This window comes from Panthera tigris, chromosome B1 (assembly GCF_018350195.1).
Source record: "Panthera tigris isolate Pti1 chromosome B1, P.tigris_Pti1_mat1.1, whole genome shotgun sequence".
In the NCBI taxonomy this organism is placed as follows: Eukaryota; Metazoa; Chordata; class Mammalia; order Carnivora; family Felidae; genus Panthera; species Panthera tigris.
In genome coordinates this window covers 88087613-88111016 of record NC_056663.1, presented here as the reverse complement: position 1 = coordinate 88111016, position 23404 = coordinate 88087613, and the positions used below count along the sequence as shown (strand labels likewise).

The following is a 23404-nucleotide window of genomic DNA, read 5'->3' as shown; positions in this document are numbered from 1 at the left end:
CTCCTGGCCTATGACAATTTTTGAGTTTCTGAAACTGACATCTCTACAATCAATTAAAATCAGCATTTGATTTTAGTCATATTTGCTTCCTTCTAGAATTTTGATAGGTATCATAATGCTGTGGTATTGATCAATATGCTATGCCCTGTGTCAATATAAAAAACACAAACATCCATTTAAGTTACTTAGAAACGTGTATGAGAACTCATGAAAACATCTCATTCATCTTAACATTCGTGACTAAAGATTTAGCAAATCTATCCTTTTTTGATGAGCATGTATCTTTGCCTAGGAAAATCACATAACCATGTACGATTCTAGTGAAATCACCTATGTTAGAAAAATGTCTGTTTAAGGGTGTTTTTTTGTTTGTTTGTTCATTCTCTAGTTCCTTGGCTGATCAGGTTGTGTTTATAATGGAAAATCATTTGAATAAAATACGATTTTATTATTCAAATGTGGATCTGGAGCAGATTTATCAGCTGTTTTTCAGAATGTACACCTGCATAGTGTTATGGAATGATAGGTTTTAAAAAGGAGTGCTTTAAAATACATCAGTTTCCTTTATTGCAGTTCCAAGCCTCACTCTTCCCGGTGTATGTGTTCAGCTGGTTCTCCAAACCTTGGTCACAGTCTCTCTGACCTTGGTTGCCTAGTTACAAAATCCTCTTTGTGATTTGTGAGATGCTTGTCTTGATGGAAAGCAATGGATTTTTTTTTCCTAAAGTAAACTTAAGAGAATTTCTATTTCAGACTAGAACATATTAAAAACAGTATATTTTTTCCAAATTTAGAACTTGTACTTCTTAGGGATTAAAATTATGAACTGGTATTTTTTTTTTGGTCCAATGCTATTTAATATTGCTAACATTTACTTTCTGTTTCTAGAGAATGGCATCTCAGATAGTTAGCATTGCAATCTAAGCTCCTTAAAAAGTGAGAAGACTTTATAAAACATAAGGTATACATATAAGAAGAAGTATGAAATATCATTGCATGTCTTCTAAATACAAATATTTTTAAATGAACCAATAACGTATAAGACACTTACTAGTTTTTCCATTCTATTAGTGAACTTAGAAGAACTATATTTCTAATAACTTTTGATGCTAGAAAATAATCTGTGATGTATATTTCATTGTGTTCATTATCATAGTACTTATCTTTCTGAAGTTCCACATCCTTATGCTAATGTCAAAAAACAGTATTACTTTTCAGATAAGTATTTGTTCAAACTTTTACATCCAGCTTCCTCAGATTTTTTTTCCCCAGAAAGTAAGATCCTTTGGTGTATGTATACCAGTAAGCGGTAATTTAATGAGCTTATTTAAAAAAACGCAAAACTATTAACACTTGCTTGTTGTGAGAGTGTAGGTGTATAATTCTGGAGATGACTTTAAATAGGAGTCCCTGGAAAAACAGCCTAAGGACCACGGTCAGGTTACAAACTCACAAGTCCGTTATATCATAGATTCAGCTCGCTCCTTGCACACTTGAGCATGTAAGTCCCACTGAAGTTAGTATAATTGGTACCAGCTGTTTAACTGCTGATTCTTTTTTTTTTTTTTTCATTTTGGACAAGAGCCAACTCGAGTTGAAAGCAATGCCACTAAAAAAAAGGGGGACTGAAGAATGATGCCAATGTATATGTATGTATTTTATTCAAGCCGTCTTCCTCAAGCAGTTCATCGCAAGGCCATGATGATTCAAACACAATAGTGATAATGGACTGTTTGGCTGCTAAAAGGCAGCTGGACTGGTTGAAGCCAAGATGAGTGGGGAAAAAACATTTCACTTTTAAACTTTTTCTTTACGAAAGAATAATTTTCTCTCAACAATATGGCAAATCATTTATTTTCATCTTCCTAATATTTTCTGTAACACAATCTCTGTGAGACCTGTTTGTAGCTAAAGTAACAAATGGGTCCTGAGTCTCCAAATTTTAGCTTCTTTATATACTTTTTTTCTTTCATGAAGGTATTGAGCAAAGATTTTTTTTTTTGCTAGAATCCAAATATCAGACAACATTCCCGTAGAGACAATAAAGCATTGTATAGCTGAGATATAGCTCGAAATTCATCTAAGAGGTCTATTGAAATTCATACAACTATTTAATGTTAAATCCTGGATCAACAAAAAAAGTCTCTTAATTCCTAGTTAAGGACCATTCTACTGAATGACATACTGGCCTTCTTACCTATTTTGCCAAGAGTCATTTTTACTTGTATTTTTTATTTTATTTTATTACGTATGGATGTTATTTATTTATTTATTTATCTATTTACATTTTTTGAGATAGAACATGAGCAGGGGAGGGGCAGAAGGAAAGGGAGTCACAGGGCTCAAATCCAAGACCCTGGGATCATGACCTGAGCTGAAATCAAGAGTTGGATGCTCAACCAACTGAGCCACCTAAGCACACCACTAAATAGTGATCTTTAAATACATATATAGTAGGTTACATATATATATATATATATATGCATATATATATAGTATACATATATACATATATATGTAACCTATAAATAAATATATATAGTACATAAACTGTACAATTCAAGGCTAATTAGTGAAATTAAACCAATAAACTAAAAGTAAAAAAAAATAAAGCTATAGACGTTTCCTTTTTGGCAAAAAACTTTGAAATGTGCTAAAAGTAGTAGACAGTATGCAGAACGATATCTTCTAAAAGGAGTAATTTGGCAGCATGGTAGTCAAAAATTTAATATTAAGGTCATGAGAAACAATCAGGAAACCATGGCAAGAATGGAAGTGCCTCTCAGAGTGTCACGTTCAGAAGAGAGAATAAAAGAATGTGAGAAAAGTACAGGAAAATGGAAAACTCTGGCTTGAAAAAAAAAACTAGATAAAACAAAGGAAGAGTATTAATGCATTGAAAGAGAGTTCATGTTTTGGATAATAAACGTTTATTCATTCAATAAATATTTATTGAACACTTATTGCCAACCAAGCACTCTTCTATTACTGTGATTTAGAAAAGAGTAGTATAAGGAGTGCCTGGGAGGCTCATTAGGTTGAGCGCCCTACTCTTGATTTCGTCTCAGGTCATGATCCGAGGGTGGTGGGCTCCAACCCCCATCAGGCTTCATGCTAAGCATAGAGCCTGCTTAATATTATCTCTCTCCCTCTGCCCCCCCCCATTTGTGCTCTCTCTCTTTCTCTCTCTCTCTCTCAAATAATTTTTTTAATTAAAAAACGAAAAAGAGTAATGTGTCACTGATAGAAATGGACAAGATTGCGGTTTCCATCTTTATCATTGATCAACACATTTGTCCTTAAACACCTTTGTTTCAATGATTCTTTCACATTTCTTATGTCTCTGGAATGTCATGAAAAATAGTAAGTATCTAGTGTATAGAGAAATAAATAGAAGGGCCTTGTATGCTAGTAGAATATTTAGTGAATGGGTAATTTGACTACCTTCAAGATAAAATGAATGTCCCTACAAAGTTTTGTGAATTACTCTCTCCCCTCTTTCCAGATCTTGTATAAGTACCTTCTACTTTCTTCATGAATGTGGATCTCACCTCTTTGGTACTTATTTCAAAAGAAACTTGAATCAGTGTGTGATTTGTGGGTGGGGGAAAACATTAATTCAGTCCTCCCTAACTAGCACTTCCATTAACTAATTAATTGAGTACTTTTACCGAAAAGTTCTTAAAGTTGAAAATAGATTCACAGAGAAAGAAATATTAGCATTTGCCATGTATCCCACCTCTAATTTCTCCCATGACACTGTAGCAGGATATTTTTATGGCCAGATAGGATTGGCTGGTACTGGATACAATGGGGTTTATCTTGGACCATAGATTTATCAGTCGGTGGGACTCCAAATTCATCCACTTGTCAACAGGGAGAAGACAATTAATCTACTCAGAATTCCTCAACCTTGGTACTATTGACATTTGGGGCCAGATAATTTTTGTTGTGAGGGAATGTCTTGTGCACAATAGGATGTTTAGCAGTATCTGTGATCTCTACTTAGTAGATGCCAGCAGCACGCTCCTTGCTGCCCCCCTACCAAAATTGTGACAATGGGTTGTCTCCAGACATTTCCAATGTTCTCTGGGAAAAGCACGCCCTTTTGAGAGGTGCTGGTCTAGCTGGACTGCAGTCCATTATACAATTGGAAGCAATTCAGTTCATAGGGGTCGGACAGGTTGATCTGTGTTCTCAGAACTCATATGGTGCCTTCCTGCCTCTGTGGATCAAAAGCATACCTTAAGTTTTTATATCAGAAATAAGTTCCCCCCCCCCGTGGCTAAAATAGTTTTAAGTCTATTCATTGGAAGCAAGGGATGGATTCTTATTAGTTCAGGGGCTTTGTGTACTTAGTAAGATGAAACTTAACACTACAAAGTAAAATACTTTCACAGTCACTTATTTTTCTGCCAGTAAAGGAATTTTACTTTCTTTGTGATCCCATTGTACAAACTTTGTAAAACAAACATAGACTTGTTCTTTTTACTCATCCCACAACTCCAAATGATCACAAATAGTACTTTACATCAATTGATCAAATTTATTTTGAATTCTCAGTTATCAATATGCTGGCCCATACATACCACGTATGTGCATATCAATTTTGGGTTCTGTTTTGTACTCAAGATTTTAATAATTTGATAATCTATATATGTGTGCTTTATTAAATAATTGCTCATATATTTCAAACAGTAGATACACATTAACTGCTAATTCTTTAGCCGTAAGATATAACATTTATGTTTTGCAATAAAAGTATAAAATACCAGTTTAATGAAAAGAATTCCATATATCCTTTCTACTGCATCCACAATCAACATTTAACAGAAACATGCATTCTCATCAGATCTTTATATTTCTAGATTTAATCAGGAAGAGAACAAATTAAACCAAGTACTTAGGATAATTGGGACTATAAACAAAAGCAAATCATTTGTTTGCCTGTTTTTTCCCTTAAGCACCGAATAAAAAGATATAAATCTTTTCTATTCTTTAATATATTTTAATGCTGTAATGCTTATCAAAGTCATTGTAATGCCATGACAGTTGTGAAATTATTCTTTTATAGTAACGATTGGGTTGTAGCTATAAAATAACCCATTGGCTATGTTATCAAGGGCCAAATTTCAATCATTTGGTATTGTCCATTTTTTTTTCTGCCTTAACCTTTCTTCAATTAGTCAATAATATGCACTGAATTTGCAAATTAAAGCCTACAACTTACCAGTTTCTGATTAGAATTCATCTTTAGGCAATTATGTCATAATAGCTAACCTTTAGAACAGTAAATTTTCTAGAAGCTTTTCAGATGTTTACTATTCTCTCATTTGATATTCTTATAAATGTTCTACCTATCCTGTCTTGAAACAATTTTTTACATAGTTTCAGAGGATTGTACTACAATAAAGAACCTACTAGACTTCTGGTATAGATCTTTTTTCACCAACTACATATATTGTAATCCTCAAGGTCATGAACCATTTCTTTGTATCCCATCCTGTCTTATGCACAGTAGGGACACAATTAATATTTGTTGATAGTTTACATGATTTATGCATGTGATGATTTTTAAAATCTAGCATTTGATTTTATGCTTCTCTAAGACTGGCAGAAAAGTAGAGGATTTTCAGCAATTGGATTGAGGTCTTATACTGCAGGTGAATTAATTCCACTCACGGCTTCAAGGTACAAGACAGCCTTGTATATTAATATTAACTTTTAAGTGCAATGTATGATATCCTGTAGGTGAACTGAAAACTCAAAGGTGTCTAAGATCCAACTTGCATATGTTGTGCTTATTTATCTGATTTTATTTAGTTTGCTTTCAGGAAATGTGATCATTTCAAAACATGGAAAATGCTCAAGAAGGAAATAGCTTTGTGTATATATTTGGAAATTGAAAATGAAATACCAATCATTAATTTCCTCTAATTAATCAATTTTAAAATTTGAAGAAAAATGTCTGGAATGTTTCACTTCTGCAGGATAGTTTGACTTCCAATTTAAAGCTATATTTGGGAAGAGGAAATTATTTTATTTTCTCTGAAGACAGTCTTTAATTTTTCATTGCAATAATCCTTCTTTCTATGTCACTCCTTGCCTGTTTTTACATATAAACCATTCCTTTTTAGTTCCCTTGGTGAGACTTTGGTATTTTGCCTAAAATATTAGTAGTAGAGGGGTGCCTGGGTGGCTCAGTGGGTAAAGCGTCAGACTTGAGCTCAGGTCATGATCTCGCGGTTCGTGAGGTCGAGCCCTAAATCCGGCTTTGTGCTGACAGCTCTGGAGTCTGGGAGCCTGCTGTGGATTCTGTGTCTCCATCCCTCTCTGTCCTTCCCCAACACATGCTCTCTCTCTCTCTCTCTCTCTCTCTCTCTCTCTCTGTCTCTCACTCTCTCTGTCCCTCACTCTTTCTCTCTCTCAAAAATGAATAAACATTAAAAAATAATAAAAATAAATAAATAAAATAGTAGTAGTAGATTTATTCTACTACTTTCTATTCATTCTACTGCTCTGCTTCTGATTAATCATGTGGGCACAATGAAGAGCCAGACATTTGTTTATTGATTCCCATTCAAAATATAAGCATGTTACAATAGATACATAATAATTCACAAATTAAAGGTATTCCTTAGGGTACCACCTTACTACTTATGTGTTATGTATTTTAAAACTCAAGAAAAATGTAAAGGCTTCTAACATTTACTGTGCACCCATCATTTATGGAGTATAATTTAAAAATATATGCTGGTGATTTTTTTAAGCCTGTATCCGGATAGTCACTTGGGAGTTTATAGTCCCAATTCAGTGATGGCCCCATCCCTTCAGGCATTTTGGAAAAGCACTTTTGGAAGTAGTTTTATAGTTTGTGGTATATTTTATTGACTCACCCAGTAGCGCCGGACTTTTATATTTTAAACTTGGAATTCATTTGACAAAAAAGACGGAGCTCATTTGGAACCAAGACTCATGAAAAATGTAAGCGATGGAATTGGGCCATGCCATTTTTAGCCCCCAAATAGTCTGTGTTTTTAATAGTTCTAAGATTGATTTTTGTTTCTGCATGACTCACATATTTGCAAGAATATACAAGAAGTTTTCCAAATTCTTTGTGTAATGGAATAAATAGACCCTCTCTCAAGATGTTCATTTTAAAGGACAGCACTCCTTTGATGAAGTAAATTTAGGTATGTTTATAAAAAACAATTATTTATAGTCACACATTTCACTTTCACTTAGGAACAATAAAGGGCTATTAGATTGCACAGAGCAGGACCTGGCTTGGAGGGCATTATATGTCTTGTCAGACATCTCAAGACAGCCATCCTGAGGTGGGACTACAAAACTGTTGCTATCAATAACTTTTAAACATTTTTTGAAAAACCAAAATACCTTTCCCTGTGCTGTGATCTTCTAACTTGGTTCTTGCCCTTACTAAATTAACTTGTTCAGTGTTACTTGAATTTTTGTAGCCTGGGAATCATTTGGACTTAAACAATCAACATAAGCTAATAATTCCCTGTTTCCCTTGCTATTCTAGTATACCAAGAACTGGGCATTTGTCCAAGAAAGAAAATGTTGATTATAAATCCAAAACACGAAGGACTACATCTTGGCTTTTCAGTTGCTGCCTTAATTTGGAAGGCGGGCGGGGGGCTGGTGAGAGGGGGGGTGTGGAGGGGGAGCAAGTGACATTTTAAAATTGAGTCTAAATATTTGTGGAAAACTCAATAAAAACTGAGTTCCTTGTAGAGAGCCTATGAAACCAGATATAACTGGACAGCTGTCATTTTGTGGAATTTATTTCCATGGAAAATTAGAGCTTCTCTCTAAACCCTTTTTAATTATACATCGTCAGAAAGGGCTTCTTTGTCTCTTGAGGCTGAGCCCATCCTGATGAAGTTTTGAGTCACAGTTCCTTTTGAAGTCTTATTTAAGGTAGCTATTGATCTTAGTGTTTCTCTTTTTAAATTCATGTCCTAGTAATAATAACTGGTACTTCATATAATGCATGTGGTGCTAAAATCCTTCATCAATAAAATTAGAATAAATAAAGCATCATTTTAAAATTCATCCATGCATTCATTTAATGTGTATTTAAGTATCTTTTTTGGTTTGGATGCAATGTTAAAAGTTCAAGCTATAGCTGTAAAACAAAAATAAACTGACTTCATGCCTTTGTGGGCCTCATAGCTTATCAAAATTAAGAAATTACTTCAAAAGATTATTATCCTATTATAAACCATACATCTCAAGTTTATCCAAATTGTCACGTATAGATAAAGAAATCCAATGGTATTCTCATTGATATTATCGCCTTTGAAGTAAGCACTTATAATAATAAGGCATATATGTAAATATTAACTTTAAAGAATTATTTTTCATTATCATCAATTATCAGATTGGGTAACACTCTATATAGTTTTGATAAAAACCAGGCCTATGACTTAATTAAACTTTCATAAATTTAACTTATACCTATAATTTTTGCTCCTTTACACAAATAACACCTAGTATACCAGCCATTTGTTTCATTTTCCCCAACATAAATAAAAGAAACTTTATTTGTACAAAATTGAAGCCAGTATTTGGACTTAATTAATTGACTTCTTTGATAATTAAGACTCTCATTATTTTTAATGTTGCTTATGTGATATAATATACCTATTCTCTACTGATATGCTCTATATTTCCAATATATATATTTTTCCTAACTATGTGTCCTATAAAATAAGTATCCAGAAACCTCTGAAGCAGATCAAATTTTTGAACACAATAAACATTATAATGGATTAGGAAAGGTAACTGGTGAAACAGACTTGACCATTTCAAACAATAAATTATTGTAAATTTATTGTGTTTACTAAAAGTAGCTAAAAACTCATAATTATTTTGTGTTTGATTTAACCAATCAAAAAAATTTCATGAGTAAGAATGTTTTTCTGATTATAATTCTAATTTCATGCGGTCATAAAGAAAATTATAGGTTTGTATTTTAATCTAAAAATGGTAAGAGTTGTTTCTAGAAAGGAGCAAAGTTATTTTGTAAAAATAAATCTTTCATTCCTTTTATCTTTTACACTTAAATCCAAAATTAGAATTAACGTCAATATATGATGCTAGATATGTTAAAGATCAGAAAATTAGCAGCACTTGTATTTATTAAATGAGAACTTTTTAAGTTTAATAAACTAGTTTTGTTTAGTTTAATGAACTAAAAAGATTTAGTTCCTAAAACCACATTTAATCACATTTTTTTTTACTTTTTTTATCACATTTTAAATAAGACTTTTAAATTCAGAATGACTACTCACTCAGTAATGTCATGTACATATGCAGCTCCTTTCGTATCAGAAAAATATCTAAAATTAAGATAGAGATCAGTAAATATTAGAATGACTACTCAATGAAAGATAGATAGAGGATCAGCATGCCACATCCAAATTTGTTTGGCTTTCTGTGCGTAGTTAGAAGTAGCATGAAATTGACCATCAATATAAGAGGTATTGTGAGCTACTAGATTCCTTAAGAAAAAATGCAATTTTTAAGCTGTTATGAAAGACAACGCAATGGGATCCTAACTATGGGATATACTGATAGTGAATCATAAATTTATGTTGAAGGAATTATATATTATAAACTGAAAATAAATAAGCTGTTCTAGGAAATAAATGGTAATTCTATAGTAGTGTAGAAATAAGTAGAAAAGAGATTATTTCCCCTGAAATAATTGAGTGATAATAAAAGATAGATACTCTCTATCTCAGAATTACGTGGTTATATGGATATGGTGACTGCTTTACATTAAGAGAAACAAACAAAGCAAACTTACCTAAATAATGTACCACAGTTAAAATGTATATCATTTTCCCCTTGAATATATGACTCTGGACTGTTCAAAGGTATTTTCACACCTCCTGATCAAATCCACATTTTAATTTTCACTGATAACTATAATTAAGAAATCTATTTGCCAGGTTATGTAACTTTTCTGCCAAGACATTGCTTATATGCCAACCTAGCATGATATGGGACATTGGATTAATAATCATGCCTGATTAAAAATGATTTGGGTATAAATTATTTTTCTTTTAAGTTAATTGATTTATTTTGAGAGAGAGGAGAGCATTCAAGCAGGAGAGGGGCAGAGAGAGGGAGAGAATCCCAAGCAGGATCCTGCTGTCAGCACAGAGCCTGAAATGGGCTCAGTTTCATGAACTGCGAGATCATGACCTGAGCTGAGGTCAAGACTCTCTCAACCGACTGAGCCAACCAGATGCCCCTACTTGAGTGAATTAATGAATTCCTTTTTTAAAACTGTTTTAAATGTTTTTATTTTTTATTTGTGTGAGAGAGAGAGACAGAGAGAGAGTGCATGTACATGCATAAATTGGGGAGAGGCAGAGAGAGGGAGACAGAATCTGAAGCAAGCTCCAGGCTCTGAACTGTCAGCACAGAGCTCAAAGAGAGGCTTGAACCTATGAACTGGGAGTTCATGACCTGAGCTGAAGTTGGACCTTAACCAACTGAACCACCCAGGTGCCCCTGAATTAATGAATTCTTACTGACAAAGTCTATATCTGGAAAGAGGGATTAGGGTAAAAATGAAAAATAACATGAGAAATATAAGACACTAGAAGTTTTATAAGAAGAAAGTTTATCGTTAATGTTACCATTAAGATTGTGCTATTTGCTTTGTGCTTTGAAGAATAAAAAAAAAAACTATGCAATTGGAGATATGAAACTAGAAATACACATCTGAAAATTGTTTTCCTTGAAGGCCTAGTTACAATCCCATGATTAGATGAAATGAACAAGGGGGGAGAGGCAACTCTTCAAGGTATACAGCTTACCTGCTATATGTAAGGCATGAAACGTACATTATTCAATTTCATTTTATCATTCCTACTGTGATGCAGGTTTTACTTCCACTTATTATAGATGAAAAACCAGAAGCTCAAACATGCTATGTGACCTGTCAAAATTCCAAAATTTATAAAGTGTAGGTCAGGAATTAAACCTTGTTGGGATTGACCCCAAAGTCTCTTAAAAAGAAGAGAACACATATATGTGGAAGAAATAATATCAAGCAGGGCAAAGGTGGACCAAAAAAAAAAATGTGGAATGTGCTACATATCTGCTACATTTTGATCTTGACACTTTAATTGATATTTCTTTCTCATGAGTAAATACCACTTGCCACCAACCATGTATTTATTATGGGGCAAATATGACAGCCTACAGTTGAATCATTTTCTTGAAGAGTGACATAGTTGTCCTATACGTACATGACATGAATTAATCCTATGGTATTGCTAAATAGGAGTTCAGCATCCACCTGGATAACTACAAGTAATGATATTCTAGGTGAATCATTCCTAGCACGTATTTGTCCATGGTCTCCTTCCCTTCAAACACCTTAGATAAAACATATCAGCAATGTTTGAAGGGTTGCCATGTTTGTGTTTATAGGTACAAGAAAACATGTTCCTATGTTAAGAAAAATAAACATGGTGATATCTAGGGAACTCTTTACCCTGAAGGGCAGAAGAGATAGTAATTAAGTCACTGGGTTTGGTACTAGGGGCTCAAGTCTTGGTCATCACTTACCAGGAACTTACTTTGGGTAAGCTGTTTAACTACCACATAGTGATAACTACCACAGAGCAACATATGCATATTGAACTCTAATTTTCTCAAATAGGCACAACAACCCTTGAAAATATCTATTACATATTTCATTTTTCAGTGAAGGAAATTGATGTCAATCAGTTTAAATTAGGTGGTTCAACTCCAAATTATTTACTGTTACTCACTATGCCAAACTGCCTTTCTTTCTTCCAAACTATGCTAAACCTTTATCTTTAGCCTTTTCATTCTCTTCCATTCCTTCCATCTTCATGAGACCCTGGCTCAAGGAACTATCCCTCCCACCACTCTTTGACCCTCAGAATCTCCTCATAGATCCTTCCTATCAACAACTGAGACTTAAGGCTTTTCTATCTCAGACATTATCTTTCAGTCTAAGAAAAACTTTGTCTCTTCATGGATTCCCTCAAAATTTGTTTATTTTTCCATCCTCAGTATAATACATTTTGGTGTCTGCCCTTATCACTCCAGAGAAATAAACAGCTTTGTCAAATTTCTATGACTTTTTTACTAAGCCATGTAAACCCTAGATAGCATTTGATTCAGTCAACTACTCTTCTTGGCAATATCTCATATTCTTGACCACATCCTTCTTAACACTTACAAAATACTGGTTACTAAATGGGCAATGGATGTAGTCTACATGTGCTTGAATGCCAGCTTCATTTCTTAACTCTGAAGTTCTGGGCAGTATTGAAATTCTTCTCTTGAGAATTCATAGGGATCTATTTAGGGGAGATAAAACATTCTCACCTAAAAATATATTGGCATTCAGGGAGTTAAAAATAAGAAACAATGGGAAGTGACTGATGTCTGCTTCAGACTGGATAAAAAGAGAGGACTTTTCTGAGGAGGAGGTCTTTAAGCTGATACATGATAAGGAGCACTGGGAAATAATCTCAGGCAAGTCAGAAGGAATAACCTTGCTGCCTCTGAAGAGTCATAAGAAGCCCGTGTGTCTAGAGAAGACAAAGCAAATAAGATAGAGACATGACATGGGTAGGAGACACAAGCTGATGCTAGAAGATGTAGGGCTTTGTAAACAGAGGTAAAGGTATTCTAAATGCAAAAGGAAGACATGAAAGAGTTTCAAACAGAAAATGATGAGTTTTAAATGCTTAACTATAGTTTTATATGCTTACCCTTGCCATGTATATAAGTAACTATATATGAGCAGTTGATCAAAGAAATTCAGTAGGAAGCTAGATCTGATTTGACTATAAATCTGAAATACCTGGAGGAAAAATACATAGAGATCTCTATGTTACATCGAGAGGAAATCAAACAAAAACATAGCTCTCCTCTGGGTGAGCAACTAAGCATTCAGTTCTGGTGAGTTCCACGCTATTTACTATCTGCACTTACAGATTGAGTTTGGAAGATTATAGCCAATTCCCCTTACCCAACATTAGTGGGAATCCTCACCCCATTCATTGGTGAAATTCTCTAAATTTCAAGTAACAGTTCGTATAATGCTGATGAGTAGTTCAAGGGATTTCCCTCATAATGCTTTATAGTTGTTATAAGCATTTTGTGAAAAAAGCTACAGCAATATTTGGAACATAGTAGGTGCTTCTGCCAAAGATACATACGGATATAAACAGATATAAGCATAGCTATAAATACGGACATATTTTGTCTTATTGACAATCCTAAATCCTGGAAAAATAAGTACAAGAAAGAGTAGTACAAAGTGACTCTGAAATATCCCCAAACTCACATAACTACTCAGCTCTAAGCCTAGACCACAGAAAATCTTTTATAAATTTGATCGCTTCATATCTATAGTGTTAGAAGTATTCATTAACTTCAAAGTATTAGAAATGGGTGGATCATCCTAAGCAATACAGATAATTCAGTTGTGATAAGCAAAATCGAAGGTATATGGCACTACATATAATTTGTATGGCAAAAGACACCAAAAGCTAGTATGTAAAAACATGTTAACTTGGGAAATATTTGCAGCACAAATGATAAACAAGTAACTAAAGCTTCCCATAAAACTAACAAATATGGGGGTGCCTGGGTGGCTCAGTCAGTTAAGCATCTGACTCTTGGTCTCAGTTTGGGTCATGATCTTGTGGTTTTGTGAGTTCGAGCCTATGCTGACATCAAGCTCTATGCTGACAGCATGGAGCCTGCTTGGGATTCTCTCTCTTCCCACCTCTCTCTGTCCCTCCCTCACTCATGCTGTCTCTGTCTCTGTCAAAAATTAAAAAAATACAAACTTAGAAAAATAACAAATATAGATTTATGCTTACCATAAAAATAGCAAATGTAAACTAATTGACAAATAACTGATAATAGATAATTGGCTAAAGGAGTCCAATGGCCAATAGCTCATGAGAAAGTGTTTAATGTTAATAGTCAGGCAGAGAAATACATATTAAATAAAGTAATGTAGCACATTAGTTTGACAAAAATGTTAAGAAGGAATAGCATATAGTGGTGAGGAGAATTCTCATAGAGATGAATGAAGTCGAAATTTGGGGAACCTTTGGAAGTAATATGGGAATTGGCATTAAAAAATCTATCAGTAGCTGTTAAAATTTAAAATACCATAAACTTTGATCCAGAAATCCTATTATTAAAATAATCTTACAGAAATAAAATAGCCAAGACATAAGTACAAGAATTTTTACTGCAAGGATTTTTATGTGCAAGGGTTTTATATATTCATAGAAGCAAAAAAACAAAACAATAACCATCAAGAGTGAAGTTGTTTAATAATTATATCAATTCTGAATTTACTGAGAAGAATAGCTGTTATATGTTTAAATTCAAGTTGTAGAAATTATAAAAATATGTTCATAAATGTTTATTACAATCTTTATTGTAAACAACTATACCAATAAGCCATACCTATAGGTTTGCATATTTTTATCTATGTCCATATGAAAATTCATAAAGGTATGGAAAAATACAAGACATGCTGTTATCATTAGTTAATTCAGTATGGTAGAAGGATATTCAAAACATTTTCCTTACACTTTGGATTGATTTACTGGATTAAATAAACATATACTACATTCATAATTTATACAGATAATACATTTTTAAAAGACATAATTTTTTTTAAGGGAATAAATGCAAGGGTGCTGTTCAATTTTCAGAAGAAAATGTTATTTTTCTGTGTCTTCTCCAGCTGCAGCCTCATTTCCAATCTTGCTTTTTCAAATTCACTTTCATCATGAGTTGTTTATGTGGATATTTCTCTGGTCCGCAGTGTCTCGATACCAATTAAAGGTTAAAACATCTGAAGTGCATAGTTTATTCCCCACAGAGCCCTAATATGGCTTAGAATATATAGCCCTTTGGCAGATGAGACAAACACAAAACTACTTCCTTTTAAAGAAATGAGAGTTGTATTATCTCTATAGAAGACATTTTTTCCTTTCAAGTTTCTCTGCCTTCTCTGAATATTGCAAAACACTGCAACATAATCAAATAACCAAACAATGCTTGTTTATCATCTTAATACACCAGTGCTCTACTAGCCAATGTACCAAAGAAATTAAGCAGCCATTATCACTTTATCCCTGCTGTTCTGAAACTAATAAAAACACATTAATAATAAAGTATAGTTAAATATAAAGGGCCATGTAACAAGATGAAGCAATAGAAAAAGTAAACATTATACAATTAAATACACACCTCCACAAAATTCTCATCAGTGGGACTGGTCTGAGTGCAGAAACGGTGACACTTATAAGTAGATAAAATAGAATGAAAAAAGGTTAAAAAATATTATATATATATTTTATATTATATATTAAATATATATTAAATAAATATATTATATTAATATATATTAAATATTATAGATTTTATATTATATATATTATATTATATAAATATATATTATTATAATATATTATATAAATATATATTATTTATATTATATATATTATATATATCGCTTCTCGGCCTTTTGGCTAAGATCAAGTGTAAAAAATATTATATATACATATAATATATATATTTAACTATATGTTACATACAAATAAGATATGTAAATATAAAACAAATATATAATAAATAAGTATTTTATACACACACACACATACACACAACAAAGATATGTAGATTGTATTGAGACATATAAGGATCTCGTATTGAGTGATTGATTCTTAGATAAAGACAGGCTGAGTATGTCAACTGTTTAGCAAAAGCAGAACAAGATAAGTTACAACAAATCCCAGAGGGGCACCTGGGTGGCTCAGTTGGTTAAGCGTCTGACTTCAGCTCAGGTCATGATCTCACAGTCTGTGAGTTCAAGCCCCGTGTAGGGCTCTGTGCTGACAGCTCAGAGCCTGGAGCCTGTTTTGGATTCTGTGTCTCCCTCTCTCTCTGCCCCTCCCCTGCTCATGCTCTGTGTCTCTCTATCTCAAAAATAAATAAAAACATTTTTTTAAAAAATCCCAGAAAGCAAACATGCAAACATCACCTACATTCTCTGCAAGACAGGGTCAAAAGGACTGACCATTGTCTAAATGTGTCCAAGGTGCCCGAGATTTTACAAATGGATATGTCCACTGACAGTGTAAAAGGTATATAACAGTTGGAGATCGAAGTACATAAAGCATTATGTTAAATTAGAGAAATAAGTCAGGATGGCAAAAATCCCAGTCACCTAGAAATCACTTTTAAAATTCTGACACAAAGCCAACTACTTTTGGTAGCCAATTCTCCATAAATCTCACATTTCTTTACATTTTGTGAGTAGAACTGCCCATTGCTTTTAATCCAGGCTGTCTTCTTGAGGATGTTTGTATAGCAAAAATCCTTGGAAGTTAAAGATAGTGTCTCCCTCTAGAACAAGCATGCTTTTTGTCTAGTATAATAAAGGTAATAACTCCCACAAGAGGAAAGATGGACAGGTTCATCCCCATTATAAAAGATCTGGGTCCCCTATGTTTAGGGTTCCTCTCTGTAAAACGTAGTCCATCTGGGCCCATGTGTGCTTCCCTGTGAGACTTGGGATAAGGGAAAATGATGCGAGTTTGTTGTTCAACTGTGCTATGAATAATAAAGGACTTTGTCTTTGACCAAGGAGTCTCCTGTTTCCCCCAGCGTCAACGAAATTGCAAGCTTATGAACTTGCAAGTAGGGTGAAATCTCAGCTCCTTCACAGTTCTTCAGTGTTGGGGACAAGACTGAGGTACTTACAGAGACAGGGGCTTTTGAAAGTGTGAGGTTGAGGGCTTTGTGGCACAGAGGAGATTTGATAAGAAGTTAGCAGGGATCAGTAGCAAACATCAAATATATTTTACAGAAGTATTTGTTTACATTGGATTAGAAAGCTTGGAAGGAATGAAAGAAACAAAGAGAAAAGGAAAGGAAGAAACGGAGGGACAAAAGGGAGAGAGGGAGGGAGAAAAGACAGAAGGTTTCCTTACCACTGCCATTTTAGAAGAACGGCTTTAGGCAATTTCTTCTCAATCTGAAAATGTTTTAAGAAGAAGATTCCCTTGGTTTGATAAATTCAACATTATTCTAATCCTGTTGGTTAATAAATGTTTTGATATGTTTAATCTGTGTGGTTTTAAGATTGCATTCGCCTAAAATGTTTTGGCTATGCAAAGTGATAGATCTATAAAGTTCAGCTCTAGGTTTTTCATTATTTTTGATTAACAAGACTGACCTAGATACCCTTCCCAACAAAAGTTGACTTTTAATTTTAAAATTTGTTAACAAAGCTGTTCAATTTCTTTACATATCATTCCAATGTATATAATTTGCAGCAAAGCCATTTTATGTGTGTGATTCAATAATCTTCATTCTTCTTCTCAATAGGAGGTACCCAATTTAAGAGATTTATTATAAGTTTGGAATGATAACTTAAAATAAAGGAAGAATTTTTGATTTACTTAAGCAAAAAATATATATGACAATTTGTTAAGCAATAGTACTGTAATTTTACAGGTCTTCTTTGGCTTTATTGATCAAAGACTAAAAAATATCTTAAAAGAGAAATTTTGGTTCTTATAGTGTCAAAGGCCACATTTTAAAGAGGTCTCAGCAGATTCTCTAAAAAAAAATGTAAGAAAACGATTGAAAAGAATAATGAACATATTCATGTACTAGGTTCCATACTGAGTTTTCAAATCCTGTGGCTTATTTGAGCTTCCTTTAAAAAAAAGTATTCTTTGGTTAACATTCATTAACCATACCCTGCTGATAACAAGAAATAAATGTAGGCAGCTGGATGACAGCGAATGTATTGAGTTGAAATTGCCCTGGACCGGTGATCCAAAGACCTACTTTTCTCCAACTTTACTGCTTAAACATGTTACCAAATGAAATGTATGTCAAAATTCTCTTTAAATTATTTTGCATGTATTGTTACCAATGATGCAGTCAAATAAGTATTGGTTGACTAAATAAATAATTGAAAGCAGTGTGTGTGTGTGTGTGTGTGTGTGTGTGTGTGTGTACTGTAGGGGTCAAGAGTAGGCTGCCCCTAGATGGGACACAGTGGCATGTAGATTATTGTTAACTGAAAACAATCCAGGCACAAAAAACTCAGAAAAAAATTTTGGTCTCCTCCCCAACTGCCTAAAAAGAATTTAGATAGAGGGCCTGTACCACAAAAAGATCTATTAATAGATATTCCTTTTTACTTAAGAGAGTTATCTGCATAATAGGGCAACTTTGTTTTCCAAATATCTCCTCTCACCTTTCTGCTAATGATTTCCTCCCCTTTGTATCCTCAAATACCTACCACCTCTCTTTATCTCAGGATGTTATACAAAGCCTCCTGTTGCCGAACTGCCTCTGAAATTTCATGTCTATGTGAATTCCTGGTATGTACCAAATACTCACACGCACACATATATGCACACACATGTATGCATATATATATATATATATGTACATACATATACCTATATGTACATTTGTGTGCATATATGTATGTGTGAGAGGCAGAAAATGAGAGAATATACACGTGTATATGGAAGTATACACATACATATGCATATATATATATATATAATACACACAAATACACAGAAGTCATTTATAACATTAATCTGTGGATCTCAATATTCAATCCATCAGCCTTGAATTGGGCCTAATAACTGATATCTATAGTCTTATACTGGAGAAATTGAGTGATATAGGAAAACGTGACTTTATTTAAAAACATTGTTTAAAAAAAAAAACATTACTTTCTAGCTTAGTTGACTCCATAACACTGCTTATTAGTCCTCTCTCGTCAACATAACATCCCTTATTCTTTAGAGACTTTGTTGTCATTAAGAAAAATCTACAAATGGGGGTGCCTGGGTGGCTCAGTCAGTTAAGCATCCCACTTCGGCTCAGCTCATGATCTCACAGTTCGTGAGTTCGAGCTGCACTTCAGGCTCTGTACTGACATCTCTGAGCCTGGAGTCTGTTTCGGATTCTGTATCTCCCTCTCTCTGTGCCCCTTGCCAGCTCACACTCTGTCTCTCTCTCTCTCAGAAATAAATAAACATTAAAAAAATTAAAAACAAAGAAAAATCTACAAATGTATCCACTTTATTATTAAATCTGCATCTACATGATATTTTCCTCTTCTGATATCTTATTGTTGAAAGCTGAATTACGTGCACTCATCCAGTTCCCAGCTCAAGATGTATGCTATCAATTGTGTCCTCTTTTTCCTGTATTGGAATCACTACCACTCTACCAGTTTCTTCATGTTATATTGTAAGCTATGCACAAGATACTTCTCCATGCATTTTCCCCCACATCAAATTGGTCAAGTACTTTCAGTGACTCTTCCTTGCTATTTATCAAATCTATCCATCATTCTTTTCTTTTACATGTTAACTCAATCTCTTATAAACTCTCTCGCAAATTTTTCATAGCCTCTTGTGTTTAGTCTTGCCCTCTCCCTCTAGTTTACTCTTCCTATTGCCACCAAATTGATTTTTCTAAAACAAAAACCTTAGCTTGATTCCCCTGCTTATAATGCTTATGACTTATAATTCTTTATGCTCTAAAGCCCATACCTCGTAGTTAGCTTACAAAACCCTTTTTGATACGGTCCCAATCTAAATCTCTTGCCTCATTTCCTTTAAATTTGTTTTATGTTTTAGTGGAGTAGATATTTTATAACTCCATTCTTTTACACGTAATATTTCTTCAGCTAGGAATAATTACACACATACACACACACACACACACACACACACGCTTTCACACACACCCTCACACATACTTTATCTCCTTAGAGTACTCCTAATTAGCATGGCATGGATAATTAGAAAAGCTTTTATACATACATGCATAGAGTTAATTACTGTATTTGTGATAGCTCTCTACATTTAACATGCTTCTTATTATTACATTTACCATATTGGACTGCCACATATGTGTGTCCATATTTATTTGCCTACCTTGATGTCCTAGAGGCTGATTCATGCAGAGAGCATCTTGTTCTTTTCTGCCTCTTCTGTGACTGGTATGAAGAGATTCAAAATATGTACGGTGAGTAAATAAATGGATAAACATTTATCTTTGTGATGAATGACATGATATATTACTAATGTGCAAAGGAGATGAATCATCATCAAAATGTATGCTAATCAGATTTCATGAAGAATAGCGAACATACTGTAAAGAATCTGAGCCTTCTCTGCTTTGCCATTAATCTGTAGATATGCTTCCCAGTTGGCTCTGTCATATTGTTAATGACAAATGTCACGTAAGACTATCTCTAAATTAAAATATAAGCCTCTGAGTGTAGGTTACTGGAAACATAGTCCTCATCCTACAACAAGGTTGTATATAAAATTTTTTCTTTTAATTCAAGCCTTTGGAACTCGGATGCTTTCTTCTGTGACAGCAGTATTGTGGACTATTAATTTTTTTCAAGAAGGTCACAAAAGGCAATTTACCCATAAAATTTCTGATCATAAAGAGTGAATTTTTTCAACTGTACTTAACTATTACTCCTTAAAACCACACATTTTCTCCTTCTGAAGGACTGAGACTCTCCACCTCCTGCCAATGTGTTCTTTCATCAGAATGCTGAATCTTTGGCAAGGAATGGATTGTATTCAAGGTCTTGCACTTAAGTTTTTTATATTCCAACAGGCTACTTACATTTTTGTAATAGCTTTTTCATGCAGTTGAAAAGGTAACCATCTATTTATTTTTTATTTTTTTAATTTTATTCATTTATTTTTGAGAGAGAGAGAGATGTGGGGAGGGGTAGAGAGAGAGAGATTCCAAGCAGATTCTGCACTGCCAACATAAAACCCAACATGGGGCTCAAACTCACGAACCAGGAGATCATCACCTGAGCAGAAATCAAGAGCCAACGCTTAACTGCCTGAGCCACCCAGGCACCGCGAAAAGGTAATCATCTAGTTTTAAATCCATGGCATTTATATTTCCTTTATGTCTTATATATTGTGGTAGGTACTCTAGAGGAAACACAGAGGTCTAAGACCCTGGTTAGGTTTTTAGAGCATTGAGAAAAAATAGGGAGCTGAATGCCCCCATTTTTTTATCACATAAAATACTCAATGGTACTAGATGTGACTAGAAAGTGTGAGACGAGTACATTTCATACAGGTTCTTGAATGTCGTGCTAAGAGTTTTACCCTCAAGCAGGATGCATTAAGATGTCATGAAAAGCTTTGGACATACACTTTTGAAAGTATAATTAGTAAGTGATAGGTATGAAAGCATAAAAGGGACAATGACTGCTAGAGGATCCGTTAGGTTATTGCAATAGCTTCATTTCTGCTTAAAATTGAGGAACAATGATCAAATGTCTCCAGTAAAGGACCAAAATCTACACAGACACAAAACTTCTCTGAAACTTCACATCTGATGGTGAATGGTTTCATAAGACAATGAGAGTACTAATCCTTAAAACATTCATACTTCAGAGGAATCACTACATTTAAGGTATGCATGAACGCTCAAATATTTCATGTTAGGCATCTTTCTACTAGGCACCTAACAACACATAATTACCATTTGAGAAAATATCTCCTTGTCACAATCTGTCACAGTGATGTGTAATCAAGTTGTACGGACATATTTACCACGAGAAGGAAAACGTTTTGTTTTATTTTCAAATATTTACTTATTTTTGACAGGGAGACAGCGTGCAAGCAGGGTAGGGGCAGAGAGAGAGGTGGATAGAGGATCTGAAGAGGGCTCCACAATAACAGCAGAGAGCACGATGTGGGGCTCAAACTCACAGACTGTGAGATCATGACCTGAGCCAAAGTCAGATACTCTGAGCTGAAGTCTGATGCTTATCCAATTGAGCCACCCAGGCACCCTATGATGAAAATGCTTTGAAAGACACGTGACTTTCCCCATCTGTTATACAGAAAGCATGGGTGGTTATACAGCATATGTAAGTATGTCAACTTTGAAAGTCTGAAAATAATGTTCCTAACTAACAAAAATTAAGCTAGCAAGAAAATTAAATTGAAAAAACTGAAACTTTAACAGATGCTTGAAAAAATCCTGACATTAAGCATATTGAGGCAAGCCTAATTTTTTGGATCACTGACATCCCACTCTGTGGTGGCTGCGTCTAAGAAAATACTAAGCTCCATGAAGAAATGTGATAATTAAAGTATTTGGTGGCAACATATATGTCATCACACTCTGGCATCTTCCTTTTCAAGATTCCACAGTGGAAAAAATACAAGCGTGTTGTGGTTTTTGGTGACTGTTGTTTTCCATCAAGAGCAGGAAACAATTGCATTTACTTTTTTCTTCTACACATACACACACAGGAAAAATGCCACCAAATATGGCTGAAAAGTTACAACATACTTAAAGGTACATATTTTAAAACCCAGACCGAAAACTGAAATTTTTCAACAGAAATTTCTTTTGACATAGAGAAAACTCTCTAAAGGTGATGAGTTTACTAAATGTCCTTTTTTTGCAAGTTGAAAGCTATGTAATTTTTGATACTGAATCCTCAGTAAACTGTAACCTTTAGATATCTGCTATAGCAATAATTGTCTTTTCAGGCCCATGACCCAACAATCAAGCCATTGGTAATTTCCAGGAATCCGCACATACTCTCACCTTCAGCCATTTTTTTTCTCCCACATAAAAAGCTTAAAGTGGATGGCCAGATGTAATACTCATAGTTCTGCCTAATGGGAAGGTATTTTCCTAACTCTTTCAAAATCAGCCCTGAATATGACCATCATATAGCCATCATCCATTCTTCGCTTTTGCCTTCAAATCAAACTGACCCATCCATAAGTTAGAAGTTGGAAATTTCCTCCTCTGTTAGCTACTGGTATGGACTTCTTACCCCACCTCTTCCCTGGTATGGTCATAGGTGCGAACTGGGGAAATGGCCCTGATGGAACTGTTGTGGAAGGTCTGGGGGTCTGGGATCTCTGCTCAGTCAGCTTATCTGTTCCTCCTCTTCCTGCTCAGTTTCCTTTTTAGGATGAGCTGCTATTTGGGCCCATACATCTTTATGACTTGGAAGGGTCTTAGTCTGTTTAGACTGCTATAACAAAATACCACTAACTGAGCAGTTTATAAACAGAAATTTATTTCTCACAGTTCTTGAGACTGGAAGTCCAATATCAGGGTATCGGCACGGTTAGGTGGGGACTCCCTTTCAAGTTACAGACTTTTCATTGTATCCTTACATGGCAGATAGGCTAAGGATCTCAAGAACACTGATCCGGTCCATAAGGGTTTCAGTTGTGTGACCTAATCACCTTCCAAAGACCTCACCTTGTAATACCATCACCTT

General features: G+C 34.3%; 1 long non-coding RNA gene across 2 annotated transcripts in view; it reads right to left on the bottom strand.

Annotated features, from left to right (window-relative positions):
• The window catches only part of LOC122237668, a 38614-nt gene that overhangs the window by 3182 nt on the left and 12028 nt on the right, over nt 1-23404 (bottom strand). For both annotated transcript variants that reach the window (XR_006216264.1, XR_006216265.1), the window contains 3 exons: nt 20043-20104; nt 15310-15360; nt 9321-9368 (listed from right to left, as the gene is read on the bottom strand). This is a non-coding gene — a long non-coding RNA (uncharacterized LOC122237668). The remainder of the gene's footprint in view (nt 1-9320; nt 9369-15309; nt 15361-20042; nt 20105-23404) is intronic.